This window comes from Ixodes scapularis, unplaced genomic scaffold, assembly GCF_016920785.2.
Source record: "Ixodes scapularis isolate PalLabHiFi unplaced genomic scaffold, ASM1692078v2 PGA_scaffold2__306_contigs__length_199485367, whole genome shotgun sequence".
Taxonomy (NCBI): Eukaryota; Metazoa; Arthropoda; class Arachnida; order Ixodida; family Ixodidae; genus Ixodes; species Ixodes scapularis.
Genome location: NW_024609857.1, coordinates 60,434,329 through 60,450,250, shown reverse-complemented (window position 1 = coordinate 60,450,250; position 15,922 = coordinate 60,434,329). Strand labels below are relative to the sequence as shown.

Genomic DNA, 15,922 nt, shown 5'->3' with positions numbered 1-15,922 from the left:
ACAGTAACGCGTTACTACCCAAGACCGGAATCAGGTGCGTAAAACCTAAACATATTCGCTGGACAGGTCTCGCTCAAGATGAAGACAATCCTGGCTTCGGGTTTCACTAGTTTATTTTGTGTTCCAACTTGTTCATCACTTCAGATATATGTTAATCCACTTATAAAAAGAACAATGAGAGAAGACCACAAAAAACTATATGTATGGAAACCACCGGACTTCAGTGATGTTCTACAAGTATGTACAAACGAAACTTTCTTTAGCTGTTCCTCCCCGCATACACATTTCGAGTCCCTCATATATCCACACCCCCCTCATGGTCGCAATATTCAACTAGAGTTGAACAAGTTTGCCTGATTGCTGCTTCATTCAAGACGCCTAACCTGCATTTATTGCTCGCTTCGGAGCCGTGTGCTTTTTTTTTTTGCGTGACCATCCGTCTAATTGTCAGACGTCCGCAAAATAACAGTAGCTAGCGAGAAGACGTTCAAATTGTGTTAAATCATCTAGAAACGTGTCCTTTCAAATAAAACTGTCCAGGACACAAGAATCATGCACAAATAAAATCACGTTTATTAAAATATGAAACATAAACTGAAGGCCCGAAGACAGCTGCACGATGATCCATTGATGTTCTGGTCAAAAGCGAAAATAAGTTGATAACAGTGATTTTGTGGATCTCTCAAAATAAAACTGTAAAAAAAGCATGATTTTAGAGGCAATATTCGGAAATTCTAGAGAAGGCGTCATCAATTATACTACAAATAAAAATATGCCGTCTTATGGCTCGCAAAAAAAAAAAATTATATTTTAGCAGGACTTCGCATTCATTTTCTGCCAACATTCCATGATTATTCAGCAGTCTTCAGCAGAAGGACCCGGACTGGGCCCTATGGAGGCAAAGCCATACACGTGGGGACTCAACACCGCAGGCACGCGCAGGAATTCATGGGCAAGTTCCAGCTGAGCGAAGCCAGCCTTGGCCAGGACGTCCCCGGTTCTCCTGGTAAGGTAGCAGCCGCCGAAGACGACCGACCACAGCGGATCCAGCAGCCGCTGCAGGATGAAGCCCCAGCTCCCCTCGGGGTGTGCCACGTGCTCCAGAAACACGAGCCTGCCTCCCTGGGAGAAGATGCCAAAGATGCTTTCGAACACTGCCTTTGTTGCATGTGTTTAGGGACTCTTCATTCGATAAAATTTATTGTTACCGACAATCCCGGTGAATTACATAATGAAAGCCCGAACACAACTTATGGGGAATTCCTTTTTTGGATTTAGAGCGGCATGAAAGCTTACGGGCTGGAGCTCAGCTATAGCTTGGTCATGCTCACAAATAAAACCAGCTGAACGTTTATTTATATTTTGGCGTACTGCCTGTAACCGACCAGGTAAGAACGCCTTGTTCTCAAAATGTACTATCGGGTTCAAATGAAATGCGAACAGCGGAGCGCGTGGCCATAGGTACATGCTGCGCCTCCTGGAGGTTTCTGGAACTGAAAACTGCAGGTTGGTGAGTACCGTGCTGCGAGGGTGTGCATCCTACTCCGATGTGTTTGACCCTCGCCAAACTCAACCGAAGCTTCGACGCTGGGCCGATGGTGTACCGGAAGTTCCGTCACAGTTACTCTCGTTGGCTCGACACGAGCCGTGCGAGGAAGCTAGCCGCTTGCAGCAGGAGGAGGCTATTGCGCGCACGTCCGTGGAGCATGATCGCAGCGTCGCGCTCTCTACTAAGGTGCGCAGTTTTTTTTTTTTTTATGCATTTTTTAGCACACACTACTTTGCAGGAGCAATGCGCTCTCGGTCCTTCACGAGGACATTTGCGTGGTTCCGATAACTAATGTCGATCTCCACAGGTCTTCCGTGCACGAACGAACTGCTTTAACTACTATTTCGCACTTCTCACACACGGAGTGATCATTTAATGGCCGCGCTGAACGAGACTCTGGCTACCTGCAAAATGTGGCTTCTCAATAGGGACCTTTAGCAAACCGTTACCGTGTTCCGCGTACCGCACAACCGGAGCCTTTGAAGCATAGTGATTTGTTTAAATAACTTGGGAGTTGGCGCCTCGACCTTTCTGAAGTAAAGAACAAAAAATCGCGTTTGCCTGCGTGTCCTAGTTTTTATTTTAAAAATGGACAAAGAGCGAGGTTTTCGGCGCCTCTCAACTCCTTCACCATCTCCCGAGCCACGTGTGCTGTGACATCAATGGGGGACGCGCGGGGGTTCCGGTGAAGCTCTCTCTCTAGAGCCATTAGTAAGCAGCGAGAATTCATCCGCTCACGACCGCGTGACCACGTGCTGGCGCAGCGCAAGCAATATGGTGAAATGAGGAAAGTCTCATCCGGATCCGGCCCCCTCTGTTCCCCTCCGGCTTTTGGCGGCTGTTCGCGGTAGCAGGTAGAGCTGACGGTTTTGTGGACCTAGGATAGATGGCGCCGCTAAAATTCCGTATGGTAAAAGTTTTGTCGATGATACCAGGTTTTTGACGTATTTATATATGTGTTAAAACGACAAGATTTATAGAAAAGTTACATTTTATTGAGCAGGTATTCGCACAACTTGCTATCTTTCTACAAGACCCCCATTGATGTCATGCCGCGTGGTTCTCATGGCCGTCGCTCGCAGCTGAAGGTCGGGGAATATTCTATTTTTGCCTCGCGATTAAGCGGCGGAATCGCAACATTTCGAAGGAAGGAGGTGTGTTTTCTGTCCTTTGTGAGAAGATAAACAATGCCAAAAGTAGAAGACGCCAATTTTTTCAAAGTTAAAATCGTGGTAGAGCTCCTTTAAGCGCGCGCCAGGGTGATAACATGCGATTGTTTGAGTGTCAAACCATAGCCGAACCGAAAACAGGAAGAGAACCGTTATTTTTAGCCGAACCGGTATTGAACCGAACCTAAATCTTCGACGCCATATTGGAGGCGAACCGCAACTGAACCGGAAAAAATATAACGGTAACCGGTTCAAAACGGTTCTCCGTTATTATTTTTCTTTTTTGTTAGCATAAAAAGAATATATAAGAAACGAAAATTGGCAGCTGTATTCCTATGAATTGATCAAATTCTCATATACAAAATTGCAATGGATGAGAAACTGCGGTGTTTCGCGGCGCTTTTGTATTGGCTCTATCATTAATTTTGAGTCACTGGGTCACGTGACGTCATGTTGTAAACGCATGCCGTCACTTAATTTTATGTCAGGTTGCCCCGTGACTCACTGTGTTAAGCCGATCTCACACGATTTATTACCGTTGTTGACGCTGTGACGTCACACGACATCACGACATGAACAAACGTTACTTGATTAGTTCAATTAGGGAACTTCCCCTTGGCGCTGCTTGCACCAGCAGTACCCCCCTCTCCTCCAACAGTTCGCCTTCCGTCATTCGACGAGCCACCGATTTGAGTGTGGATGCTATGGTAATTGCAGTGTATTTTATGGAATGCATGTTTTGATGCACAACGTCTAGATGGTGTTTTACCGTACTCTATGGAACGCCCAGTTTTGCAACGATAATCTAGATAGCGCTTTTGTGGAACTCACCCCCACGCGAGAGTTCCACGACTGACCTAATCTGGTAACGTTCCTTCGCAGCGCGAGTCACGTGACACCGTGGCGTACTCGGTTGTCATGAGCCCGAGTCGGACGCTCGGGTCCATTACAACCAGCGTCGCCAAATATTTGGGTAATGGCTCGTGATCAATCAGAGATGAGAATGACCGAACTCTAACGATGTTTGCTCACCTATGCTTTATGCTTTGCAAACCCCAGCACATGACTATGATGAACACTGGCGGTATATAATTAGCGTCAGATCACGTGGCCGCCTGCTCTAAGTGCGGAGGGGAAAGCATTTTTCTTTCCGCGTCTGCCTTTGCACGGAGAGGAAAACTAATGGGTATTTTTGCATGTTATAAACGTCAGAAATTAGTTCTTAGTGGCATTTACTGAAAGTACAAAAACTGTTGCACGGCCCATTTTATATGCACACTTCATTGAGGTACTTAAATATGTTTTCGTTGTTGCTGAATTGCCACAGAAAATTGTTCGAGGATAAAATCATTGAAAGGACTAAATGTAACTGACTAATCTGACGTTGCATAGAAATCACGTAGCCGCCTCTTTTAATTGCGGTGGCAAAGGTTTTTTTTTCCCTTAATATTGTCTGCGTCTGTTATTCCACGGAGAGCAAAGCAAATGGGTGTTTTTTCAAGTTATCAACGTCAGGAATTAGTTCTTAGCGGCATTTCCTGAAAGTAGAAATACTGTTGTACGGCCCATTTTACACGTGCACTTCGTTTAGGCACCCTAACATGTTTTTGTTGTTGCTTAACTGCCCCAGAAAGCTTTCCCCGAGAATAGAAGTATTGAAAGGACTATATGTGACTTACTACTCCGACGTTACAAATGACTACAAGTGTGTATAGGAGGGGTACCTGAAGAGGAAGATCCTTGTGGCCCCAGGGGGACCGCTCTAAGTCTCACAAGAGTGTCGTCCTCAAGTTCTTCACCAAGCTTCTACCACACCTGTATTTTGTTTTAAATTCACCGTTTCTGGGTGCGAAATAAATGCTATGGAGGATTACTGTTAACAAGTGACACAAATGTAATTGTAAACTTAACACTCCCAAACAAAGGAGAGAGCCCTTTAGAGGAAAAAAAAAAAGTATCTGAAGGAGCAACGAAAAAATGAAATAAAAAAGGGGAAGGCGGGGAGAGTTAAAGGCAGAGGAACCTTTACAGCACATACCGTGTTGTAAAGGTTCCTCCGACCCGCATTTTCGGCAAAGATAAACAAACGGGACTCCGGGAACTACCTTGTTTACAAGAACACTCTCGCCAGAAACCGCATTTTCGTGGTGCCAGACGCTCGCTCCGGTCTTCACGGCGCTGCACCAAGCAAGAATAATTTTCGACTCTCAAATACATAGCTTGCACCGACTGCGAACGTTCTGCAGCGTGCATTTTTTACCAGCGAATTTGATTTTCTCAGCAAGAACAAGTAACAATGGCCAAAAGCATATAGTGCATTGACGTCACGTGCAATCCATAGTGATGTTCGCAACACTAAAAAAGTAGACGTACACATTGTAAATTTGCGCAGTATATAGCAGTCTCGAGATGTTATGCGTCAGCCTAATAAAATGTTGGGGCGCATGAGTGATCTGATAAAGCACAGAGTCGTAAAGTGAGGGTCGAAAAACAAGTTCACCTAAAACCGAATATAAAATCAGCCTTTAGAGGAAGTAAACTATTTCGCAAAGTTTCGAGTTCACTCAAGCTGATGCCTAAATGTGAACTATGTTAAGAATATAAGAACCTTCGTATGTCCGTGGCATTTATGCATAACTAGGAATATCATTACATTTCTATGTATTTCTTTTTTGGCATCGTTTATCGAATTCTTTTGAAAGATACTATTTATTATCTTTGTCTTTCTGGAGATTTCGTGTAGTTGCCTTCAGATCTGTCATGTGTGCAGCAAGTCGTTTTTTACATACCCCGGGACCTGGTGTTTCACACTGCCCAACCGCAAACGAAAAGCACGTTTCCGCAGATCGGCTCAAAAGCTGGCATATTATCAAATATCGTCCTTCCGTGGCGGTTCTAAGCGGTTATGTGAAATTCGCACAGACAAATTCATTGATGATAATGAAAATATATTTGAATATTCTGCAAATATTTTTCGACGTTCTTATTGTCGATGAGCGCGTGCATAAAGTATTTGGGACAGCCATTAAACACATGTTTTTCCTAGATTTTGAAGCTGGTTTAGGGAACTATGCGTTCTTGACACAGGTATAACTTCTAAATGGGAACGCGACAAAACAGTCCGCGACAAAACAGCACGGCGTCAAAACAGCATGGCGTCAAAACAGCACGGCGTCAAAACAGCACGGTGTCAAAACAGCACGTAAGCAAGTCCGTGCTGGTTTTCGGTGTCGTTATATTTTGCTACCTATAATATAAAACTTTTGCACCCCATACCAATGGAGTTGAATCCCTTGCCGTTTTCTTGCGATTGATTCTTAATTTTTTGACGCTGGGATTGCAAGATTTCATCTTTATTGTTTACATCACAAAAGCTGCTACATATTTTTTAATGTTTGGCAGATTGCTGATGCCACCCTCCATAGCCAAATGAAAAAAAAAAAAAAAAAACCGTATAAATGTACAGTACTTTTTTCGCACGGGACATTGCAACCGTTTTATACTTCGTTTAATAGTTTTCTTTTAATCTACATTACAGATACTGTGAATATAATAAACATAGTACATATTTGAATCTTTTGTTTCAGTTGGAGGCCAGCGCATGTTAAATATCGTTGAAAAAACAGTGAATGCGGAGGCGAGCTGGTGGAAGTTGATCATGATGTAGAATACGAGACTGTGGTAAAAGCTAGGAAACTTAGTTGAAGTAAAAAGACAGGAGAAAAGACGTTCTTTTCCCCTGTCTTTCTTCTTCGACAAAGTTTCACCGCTTTTACCACAGTCTCGGATATTCTGCATCATGATTCGTATCGTGCTATTTTACTGTCCCGACTTTTTTGAGTTGCTGCTGATCCTCGACACCCGGAGACGTAACACCTCGATAATACGCGATTGTAAATTCTTCGTGCAACACGAGCGACAGCCCCTCATCGAAACGCTTCTGGGCTGTCGCTTTTCTTACTCCATTTAAGATATACGGAAAACAAGAGCGCATGTCAAATAAACCGTTCCTAGGTTTTCCTCTAATTTCGTCCATTGGGATTTCAATATTGCTTTAAGTTGCGATCGGTGAATAGGGCGCCGCGTTTGTATGGCTATAAACAGGGTTCTCTGCTTTCAATATATACCGATAATCACCGAAAAATAACCCCCGAATAGTTTTTCTTTAAATTGAAAGAAACCAAAAAAACCGAATTGAAGCTTGTTTTGATGAAGAAAAACCGCAGTTTCATGGCAGTATAAATAACTTTTTTTATCTCCCACCCAAGCACCGACCGCACTGAACCGTCCGCGACGCTGCTTGTTTCTTCATAAATTGCTTCTATATGCTTTATTTAGTAATTAATAACGCATACGTCGTGTTTTCTAGAGCGCGCCAGGTATACGTTTGCTCTTACCACATGAGCCCCAATAAACCCAGATTTGTGAGTTTACGGGGGTTGATATGGTAAAACCCAGATTTGTGGGTCAATGTTTGTTAGTGATATCACAAATAGACACTGAAAAACACCGAATACGGACAAAAATTAACATAAAAAATAATCATTGAATGTGAATACAATTAACTAGTCATAAACTAGTTATAACCCTAGTTATAAACAAACGTCAAAGAATTATCGATCAATCCCAAGAACTCCAGCGGCAAGGTGTAGGAAGGTTTTACGTACAGGTAACAAAATACAACACCGAAAACCAGCAGGAACTTACTCACGTGCTGTTTTGACGCTGTGGTGTTTTTACGCATGCTGTTTTGGCGCGTGCTGTTTTGATGCCGTGCTATATTGACGCCGTGCCATATTGACGCCGTGCCATATTGACGCCGTGCCATATTGACGCCGTGCCATATTGACGCCGTGCCATATTGACGCCGTGCCATATTGACGCGTGCCATATTGACGCGTGCTATATTGACGCGTGCTATATTGACGCGTGCTATGCCGACGCGTGCCATACTGTCGCGTGCTATGCCGACGCGTACTATGCCGACGCGTGCTATACTGACGCGTGCTATACTGGCGCGTGCTATACTGGCGCGTGCTATACTGACGCGTGCTAGGCTGGCGCGTGCTATGCTGACGCGTGCTATCCTGACGCGTGCTATCCTGACGCGTGCTATCCTGACGCGTGCTATCCTGACGCGTGCTATCCTGACGCGTGCTATGCCGACGCGTGCTATGCCGACGCGTGCTATGCTGACGCGTGCTATGCTGACGCGTGCTATACTGACGCGTGATATACTGACGCGTGATATACTGACGCGTGCTACGCTTACGCGTGCTGCTCTGACGCGTGCTACGCTGACGCGTGCTACGCTAACGCGTGCTATACTGGCGCGTGCTATACTGGCGCGTGCTATGCTGACGCGTGCTATACTGACGCGTGCTAGGCTGACGCGTGCTAGGCTGACGCGTGCTATGCTTTTATTTAACACAAGGGGTGATCGGTGGCCCAGTGGACCAACGCACACCAGTTCGGAGCACGTGGAGCGAAAGCTGGCGCTGAAGAACCCAGGGATCATGGGTTCGATCCCCACCCCTGCCGGTTTCGATCTGGATGACCATCATACCGGCATGCTCTCGTGTACTGGGGACCTAATCCGGACACCTGGCGAAGAAGTCGGCGGCTATAGTTGGCCGGCGCCAAGGTCAAGCACGGCGTTGGCCAATCACAGCCGCCAGATTTCTCGCCGACTTTTTCGCGAACTGGCGAAAAGGGGGGAGTGGGTTAGGGCGCCTGCGCGGTAGACGTTGAAGAGTGCGGGCTAGCGGTTGTACTGCAATGGATAAATTTCTCATCTAGAACTAAGGGACAAGTCGACCATTGGTGGTGACGAAATTCCGTCTGCATAAACATACACAAAACACAATAGCGTTTTCTTGATAAGAAAAAAGCCATAAATTATCAAGGGTGATACTTATTTGCAGATTGAATTGAGCGGCATCTTGTTTTAAACCTCAGCAGTCACGCTATGCCAGTTTACCCTGCATAAGAAAATGTTCACTAAGGCGCACACTATTTTAGGGCAGATTCAATGTAGTAGGAAGGTGGGTGAATATTAGTGTGAACAATTTTTATCACTCCTTTCTGGGTGATTCTTTGCCTTCACCACGGTGCTGAGTGTAGTAAACAATGTTGGTTAGGAAAACAAGCGTTGATTTTCGCTCAGAATTTCTATAAAAGATAGACTGACGGGGCTTGTCATTAAACTTTCGTGACATTTTGACAATATTATTGCTTTTAGTTCAGTTGCGTCATTATTATGTATATCGTAAAACTTCTTTCGTAAACCATACTTCACGATATACATATATGGCGACGAGGTGCCGAGTCAACGATTTTATGCACCACATTTTCAACGGCGCTGCTACGATTCAACTTCTAATACTGTGACACAAAGTTGTACTAATCACGGATATTTTAGGCGACCTACCACACTTCGTGACAACCTTTCGATACAGGTAAAATATATGCGACTGAGGTAAACAAAGCTATGTCGAGTCGTATAAACAGGACGTTTTTTACGCTAATCTAGATTTTCTTTTACACTTGCATCAAAACAAATAACGCAATTTCTTACCTTTGGTACGCGGAAATGAAAATGAATTCTACGAAAAAAAAAAAAAAAAACTATAGTTATTTGTTTCACGGCGGAAATAGTCCCTACTGCCAAAACAACGCGGAAGATATATTCTCAATGTAACGGTTCAAACAGGTTATATCCGGTTCACACCATTATTGTTGCTCCCCGGAATTGAACCGAAAGCCGTGAACCCGAGCCCGTACCGAACCGATCCGATCAAAGTTTTGGTTCGACACTCCGACTTCAACTAACTACCCTCTGAACCTCTTGCCTTTTCTCTTTCCGGTATGCAATTCAGTATCGCGAAATTCATGATAGATATTGTGAAACCTGCTAGTGAAAAGGATGACAAAACGAACATTCAAATGTGCCCGCTCTCTTCAGTGCCGTGACGTCAGTGGAAGGCAAGCTTGCAGGTCGGGCGGGCAGTAAAAAAATGAACTATGCCGAGCATTTGTTTCGTGCTGCTGCACGGGTGCTGGAGCGAGCTTCCAATGCATTCATTTGACACAATGAAACTGCTTGTAATCAGTTGGGAATAAAGTTTACAGTTCAAAGCGCGAATCGCTACCTTCCGCTGACGTCACTTTTTAATGTTGCCAGTAAAACGTTTTTCTTTGAAGAACACAGTGAGGACCAAAGTTGTAAATTCAATAACTTCGCGAAGGAAAATTATTTTGGCTAGATATTTGGGTGGCTATTTCAGCTATTTTTGTTGGTACACTTACCAAATTTTTAGGCATATTGGGGACTGTGAAGAAAACGCCGGAAGACGCCTTTTAAAATCATGTTTCAAAGGCTCCGGTAGTGTGGTACGTGGATCCGGTAACGGCTTGCTAAAAGTGCCCAATGATAAAGGTACAGCATGTCGTTAAAATGTTTGGTGAATGCAAGAGCTGGTTGATCCGCATTTTCCCAATCCCAGCATTAAATCAAATTTGGAGGATTTACGTGACTAAGGATTAATTTGGATCACTTGGGGATCTTTTGACCCGCAACCGAAAGCTCGATTACCCGGCGCCTTCTCCGCAATAAGCCTCCGTCAGATTGCGGGCCCCTCGGCCGGGATTCGAACCCACCACCTGGGGATACGTAGGCCGGCGCTCTCACCTCGGAGCCACTGAGGCGGCCAATCCCAGCGTCATACACGAGACACCAGAGCTAGGAACACAGGGCGAGCGCTGGTAGCTAATGTATAAAAGTATGCAGAGTAATTGACTTCACTTAGGTGACAGCAGCCGTCCTGGGCCTCCGCTTGGTCCTCTTTCTCGAATGTAGCACAACTCCTGCTATACTGTTCACAGAGAAAAAAGGTAAATCACAACACGCATTAAAAATAGCGCCATGGGGTGACTCTCCTTGAAACTGACGCCCGCCGGCCAATGGGAACCTATCCATCATATTTCTGCATCCCTTTGAGGGGATAATTTATTTGTTGTCTGGCTCGGCTTTTTGAGCGGCTTCGAAGCTGAGAGCCTTCAAATCGCGACTTCAGTTCGCTCCATTTGGAGAGGGGAATTGAACTTCCCTTTGGCGCGGCTTCAAAGCTGATGACGTCGGCTCGCTCCAAAAGACAGTCGATGTTTTTGTATTAAACAAAAAAAAAAAGAAGAAACGGCGCAAGTTAGAAAAGAGCATGACGCTGCGGCCATGCTACACGGACGCGCGCGCAAGCAGCTTGTGCCTGTTGCGAGCGGCAAGCTCTCTCGCGTGGCTCGTGCCGAGCCAACGTAAGTGACTGTGATGGAACCAGACTTGTACCGTACGCATTACAAGTGATCAAATTACTTCTAATCGATTACTTTTTGGAGTAATTTTGTAATCAGTTGATTACTTTTATTAGGCAGTAATCAGAAGAGTAATCTGATTACTTTTTGAAGTAATAAAATTACTTGTAACCGGTTACAATTTGTCCACAGAACCCCCCCCCCCCCCCCCCCCCCCCCGGCACACGCCTTTTTTTTATAATATGACAGAAATAAAATTTCCTTCTTTTTTTTTTTTCGAACGGAAAAAAGAAAGATTTTTGCGGAGCTGTAGGAAACGAGGTCAGTCTCTTTCTATGTACAGTTTCTGTGGAACGTCCGTTGTTTTTTGTTTTTTTTCCGAGCTGGGACTGGCAGTAGGAAGCCCCAGGAAAGCCACAGTGCGTGACAAAGCCCATTCAGGGCGAAGTTTGAGGAAGCAGAATGTAGCTTTGTGAGTCCTTCGTTTAAACTAGCCCCCTCACACACACACACACAGAAATAAAACAATAAAAAAAAAATCCTGCTTATCCTACTCGCAGCCCGTAGGAGAACCAGAACCGAAGAATGCCTAAAGCGGATGCAAAATATAACAAAGGCAGTTGAAATATTTCCCCATTTCCTCTACGTGGTCTTTGTGACAAGCAATGTTTGGAGTTGAGAAGACGTCGGGGCGATCTCTTCCTCTAATGAATACTGCACATGATCCGTTTCAAATCCTGGAGCTGCTGCTCTTTTGTATAACATGCGAGCTCATCCACATGTGAATAATAAAATGAGCGACGCAAACTTTGAGCGACAACCCTTGCTCAAGCTTAACAAGATCTAGAACCCCCTCCGCTCCCCCCCGCCCCCCACACACACATACACACACTCGCGAACGCCCAAATCATTAAACGCCTTCAAACGAATTCCATGCTTGTGTCCGCATTGTGAAGGTGCAACGACCACGAAGAGGGAGCCAGTTTTTCTTCAATACTTGTGCAAATGTGAAATATAGGTTGGAAGTAGTTCATTGTTATGAGCGCTAAAGATGTGTCTTCACCCAATAAAGTAATCGGAAAAGTAACGATTGCTTCTTTAAGTAATGTCCAATTACTTTTGCCGTCGAGTAATCAAGTAATCTAATCGAATACTTTTTAGCCAAGAGTAATAGTAATTGTAATCGATTACTCTTTTTTAGTAACGTGTACAAGACTGGATGGAACTTCCAGCGCACTACGGGCGCAGCATCGAAGCTTGGGTTGTGGTAGGACGCACACTCTCGCAGCGCCCTTCTTTCCACCTTGCAGTTTTATCAGTTTCCAGAGGCCTCCAGGAGGCGCAGCATGCGTCGACGGACACTCGCTCCACTTTTCGCTTTTCATTCCAACCGGATAGTACTATACTACTATCATTGACGTTCTAATTTTATATATGTTTATTTCCAGGGTTGATGAATGACATTGTATGCACGAAAAACCACTGGGTGAGCCATATGTTCTACAATGTGCATTTCATTTTTACTTTGAGACCACTGAACTGGGATGAGGAAAAGATGAGTCGATTTAAACTTTTGCGCAGATAAGAAGTTATTTCTAAAAACCTACCCCGAAACGCAACTACAATTTTAATGTGGATGAACATAAAACGTGGTGATGAAACGAAGGTTTCATTACCGGAAGCCTAAACAGCCGGTCTATCGAGAAAGTCATCCGAGTAATAAGGAACAAATATAATATATACGGTACCTTTACCAGCACCCTCTTGCATTCGGCAAGCGTCCTTGGCACGTCAGTCACGGTGCAAAGCAGATATGTGACGAGCACGACGTCGACGGAATTGTCTGGAACGTCTGGCATGTCCTCGGCCCACCCTCGAATCCAGCGTTCCAGCTTCACCTTGGGGTTCTTTCCGAGGTTGGACAGGAAGTCCTCGTCGAACTCGCGACTCGGTTCCACATTCGTGTACCGCACTTTCCGCGTTATGTGCTCAAAGTTTGCGCCATAGCCAGCGCCAATCTCCAGGACTCTGATGGCGCCCTCCTCCTTCAGTTCGTCGTCGTGGGACTGGAGGTCGTTCAGCTGGGAGACCACTCGCCGACGAATCCCGTCGAGTTGGTCCCGGGACAAGTGGAGGAGCGCGGGAAAGACCAGGTGCGCGCATGCCTGGCGAAACTTCCTGCTCAGCTTCAGCGGTACAAGAAACAAAAGTCCGAACGTCAGGAACCCGTACAGGAAACAGTACGCTGACAAGTTGACGAGTCGGTCCATGGCTCCACCTGCGACAGCTGTTTGTGGGAAGACGGCCGGTAGCAAACTCTGTTTTTGGGCTGCGTGTTGCCTTGAATTCGCGGCGATTAACTTATCTCTCGCTCGTCATCCACCACTCATGAGCTGCTGGTTACATCGACTGATGCTACGTGATGACCGTGTAATTCAACTGACTGACTCACGCACAGAAAAAAAAAAAGAAAAAAAAAAGAATCGCAGGATAACGGCGCATTTAGCGTGCGTCACTGGCATATCCGGTGTTAACGCCTCCCCGGCAGCAATGTCCTTCCAAACCGATCAAAGTTAAAAAAATACGATACGCAAAATTTTGCGTATCGTATTTTTGCGTAGCGTATTTTGTGTAGCGTACCAAAATTTGGCGTAGCGTATTTTGCAAAATCACTGTCCAAGAGCGGGGAGCGAAAACGCACAAAGACGCCTAGTGCCATGACGATGCACTTTTCTTGCTTGATTCGGTCTCGGTCCATCGCGTCTTAGAGTCGGCTGCTGTCAGACTGAACTCCGCCGATTTTTTTAGCTACCTAATCCAAGGGCATCATCGGAATGCGGATGGTTTATTCCTGATTCCGAAATGCTAACTCGTTCCCCCAGATTCACTCTAGTGAAGTAAAGAAGTGATATTTTGTACGCTGTTGAAGCCGGAACATCGTCCTCCCTCGTTTTTCCCCGGTTTTCCCCGCCACCGAAACATGACGTCATGGGTAGGCAGCGAGGCGCGCGGCCGGCAATCGGGTACGCTCCTGCTTGCCTTTCTCGCGTCCAACAGCGAGAAAACATAAGCGTCGGTGCTATCTGAAGGAGATAATAATCTATATTCGCGCAAAGCATGACCTTGGCTTACCTGCTAAACTACAAGAAAGTAAAAAAAAAAAAAAGCAATTGGGATTTTGAGAGACTTCGCTTTTGCAACTCGTTACGCTCAAGCCGCGGCTCGCTGGTTTTGTAAAATCGCTAGCAAATCCCTACTGTTTCTATCAAAAGCTGGCAGTTACGCTGGTGAAGAAATATCGACGAGTCATTCAATACATTTTTTGAGAAATTACCCGAGTACCACGTAGAGTGCTCGAAATGTGGACGCAGGTGCCCCACACGCTCGTCTTAGCTTAGAAAGAACGTACCATTTGGTTAAGCATTTCTTCAAAAATGTTACTGTTGTAGACGCCAGCACGAGTAACTACCCTTGTAGCATGCATATGCTCCTTGGTGCTTAATGACATTTTCGGCGTTCGTGCGTGTGGTGCGTATTTTGCTCGCCTTCTAAAGCGGTGAACATGCGCGTGCTAGGCTGTGACCCAACACATGTAGGCGGTGATTTTTGTAAACGTTGAAATGTTTGGAAAGGAATGAACTAACTGCATTTGTCTAGGACAGATGGCAGGTTTCCGTTTATAAAACTCGCGCTAAAATAAAAAAAAAAAAAACAAGAAATGGAAAGGAATGAATTGCGTTTGTTTTGGACAGATGGCAGGTTTCTGTTTATAAAAATCGCTCTAAAATAAAAATAAAAAGAAGAAAAACACACAAGAACTCCGCAACCACCAAGCCAGACATAAAGGTGGAATGAAAGGAGTATAAAATACCCAAATACACTCATCTTCAAATAAAAATATATGCTTGAAATAGTGCGTAAATAATGCCCTCGTGGCGATGTAGGTACTGTGAAAACACATGAATAAATAAACAAAAACATTCATAATAAAAGTTCTAGCATAAACTAAGTTAAAAACTTTAACTAAGTTAAAACCTGCCCATATTTTTTTTTATTTTTTTTATTGTTGAAGTAGAATCCAAGACGCTCAAACACTCATCCACGAGTGCACATTAGGAAGGGGTGTAATTCCATATAAGAGGTTTTACTTAAAAATAAGTTTGGATTTGGCACAGCCTCCATCAGCTGTAAATTTGCATGACTCTTTTCAAACACATTACTATTTTTATAGTTTTAAGAACTTTCCAAGCCCTATATAACATTTCTCCACGAGAATAAAATAAAAACGTTTCCACCACGTCTTCTGTAAAAAAAAAAAAAAAATGCATGTCAAACATTTGACAAGCTAGGCAATGGCTCAATCGTATATTAATGGGGCTTAGCACCTGCTCCCTAAACCTCTGTAATATCAAACACGAATAGAAATGTGTCGAAAGGAACGTGTAAACTCAGATTACAAGTAGGGACAGAACGAGCGGGTTGGTATGGAACTTTGTTTAGACAACTTTGTTTAGACGTTTCACTTTTGATCTTCAACAGATTGACCACGTGAGTGGAACTCCGACAGTAGCACGAGCTAGATCCGATGTCCACATCAAAAATAGTGTTTAAGAAAAAAGAAAAAAAAAACTGAAGTAAATGTGAGCCACAAATGTGACTGCGCCGAATATGGACTATACTGCTAGAATGGGCATTATTTTTCTTGATATTATTAGCGCTCCTCTTTAGACGGATGTTGTTGTGGTCACAACCGGCTGGGGTCAGCGTTTGCCGCTCTTGAAGCTGTTTCAGATGCAGAAGGATTCTCAACCCGCAGCACGCGAATATAAAGTATGTAGCCGCGTACTCAAGCCTGTAACTCTATAAACTATTCCGAGCATAAGCGGGAATGTTCAAT

The 15,922-nt window shown here is 44.6% G+C and overlaps 1 pseudogene; it reads right to left on the bottom strand.

Annotated features, from left to right (window-relative positions):
* Positions 1-712: 712 nt before the first annotated feature.
* Positions 713-13,295, bottom strand: LOC121836494 (annotated as a pseudogene).
* Between the last annotated feature and the right edge of the window lie 2,627 nt (positions 13,296-15,922).